The following is a 2,500-nucleotide window of genomic DNA, read 5'->3' on the forward strand; positions in this document are numbered from 1 at the left end:
GCAAAGAATTATAAGCATACAAATATTATGAAGGATTATATCACTTATTTATGTCTAAATATTCATAGATTTATTCATATTTACTTATCTCTATTGTCTAGATATTTAACTAAAACCGAATTTAATAACTACTATTTATCCCTTCTATTATTTTATTCGCATTTACCTACAAATCTATTAAATTACTTACTTTTACCCTTTTATCTTTTTCTTCCTATTTATCTATAACTGCATTTCTTTATTTTTTTATCCTTTTCACCCTTCTACTTTTATTTACCTATCAGTGCATTTAATTACTCCTTCAATACCCTGTCATTTCGCAACCAAACTTTCCTAACCTCCTCTCAAGAGCGACACGTCACCCATTTTTCGTCCCCTTCATTGTCACTCGCTTAAAGGTACTCCGGAAAATAAACAGAAAAAAAAAAGAAAAAAAAAAGGACCTTAAGAAAAAAAGACGAAAACGAGTATCATCTTCGTAGAATAGAAAACGGAACTGTGACTTTCCCAGTTACTCGCATTTCTTGCCTCTCTACCTGTCATTGTCCGAGAGAGAGAGAGAGAGAGAGAGAGAGAGAGAGAGAGAGAGAGAGAGAGAGAGAGAGAGAGAGAGAGAGAGAGAGAGAGAGAGAGAGAGAGAATACCTCTACACCTTTACTACCTACATTCTCCGCTGTCTCATACCCGGAAAGGCAAACGCAAAAAAAGTAAATAATATAAAATAAAAAGACAAAAAAGACAGCGCTACACTTTTTTTTTTTTTTTCCTGGCGTTGTACTGGCTGGCGTAACGCTCCTCCCGTCCATTGGAGTGTTCTGTTTTAGGCAATAATGGTCGTTCTCTCTCTTCCTCGAACACAAAACACTTCGGGGAATGGCTCGTGAATTTCCCCCAAGATAATGCTACGTTGCGCCGCCGATCTCATTGTTACTCCTGATCGCGATGCTCAAAAGTGAACGTAGCCATGAAAATCAAATGAAGCTGCGTGTACTTCAAGCGTCTCGAATTTATGGTTATGCTTGTCGTTTGCTGCCTATCTATTCTCCCCTTTATTTGGTGAGCGAGAGAGGAAAAATGGTAGACTCACAGCTATTTGATAAAGACTAAGCTGAGTATCAGATGGTTTTCGTGGCCGTGGCTGCAGTGCGGTGGTGCAGAGGAGACATCAGGGAAGCAGGTTTGGTGGCCATCGTGGTACTGTCAGTCTAAGTGTCAGCATCAATTATACATCGGCCAGGAGCTCAGAGATTTTACATCGAATAGGAATGAGAGTGAGTGGACAGGCACGGATACCAGGGACACTTTGACATGTACTTATAAACATGATGAAAAAACAAATACTTCTCAGTTTATATGATGTGTCTTTCTCACTTTCTTCTCATTCCCTTTAATAATAAAACTCTTCCTACTTTTTCACTTAAACAATAAAAAAAAAGAATTAATATATCCTTAACATTCTATATAAGTAATTGGAAAAAAATTCTTCAGCTCCAAAAAAGTATCCTTCTCCCTTCCACTTTTCTTTTCAATGATACAGAGACAATTACTAATATATACTTACAAGACAATACAAAGAATACAAAATAATGCATTGGGACCATAATAGGATAGATTTTGATATAATAAAATATACATTAAACATTTTCCCTTTTTTTTTTCCAGTAATAAAAGAAAACCATGGATGGACCTACAAGAAACGACAAAAAAGAAAATAATCTAAAAAAAAACTACAATAATAATATCCACCTTTCATACACTCATAATATACTTAATGACAAAATAATTATTGAGGAAGAAACCTTGCCTTATATAGATTTGGGACACGCTTAATAAGGCACGCCGTAACACCGGTCAGAGCCCCGCCACGCCCAGTGTGTCAGCACAGAGTGACTCCACACCCCACACACATCAATTATCGAGCCGTCATCCCACAAATTGACTATTCATATGACGGGGAAGGTCAAGCGAAACTTTTATGGACAGAAAAATATAACGAACCGCTCCAAGTAGCCTTAGGTACATAATGGCTCACTGGCGACCTCCTTGACGTGTGTAACAAGAATACTGGTTCGAGTTATTGTTTCACTGTTTTATATTACACTGTCAAGCATACCCAGGACTGGCAAGCATCCTTCTCTCCTTCCTATGTTATTACCTCTGCCATCTCCAGTGTCTATAATACAGCTTCCTTTCTCTCATCAGTATTCCAACGACTCAGATAAATAGATATACAGATAGAGAGCAAGTAGATAGACTGATATGTAGGTAGAAAGGGAGATGGATACATGCATAAAGTTCACTTTAGAGATATATAAATAGATAATTGTAAATGGATAGATAATTAATAACAAGAAGACGGTAGCTAAATGAATTAATGGATAGATAGATTAGTACACAGATACTCTATTTACTATAAATTAACTACTATATTAACAAATCACAAAATATTAACACAAACATACCCACAATTCACTAATTAAGAGATTGTCATCACCCAGTT

Source organism: Scylla paramamosain, chromosome 9 (assembly GCF_035594125.1).
Source record: "Scylla paramamosain isolate STU-SP2022 chromosome 9, ASM3559412v1, whole genome shotgun sequence".
NCBI classification, from domain to species: domain Eukaryota; kingdom Metazoa; phylum Arthropoda; class Malacostraca; order Decapoda; family Portunidae; genus Scylla; species Scylla paramamosain.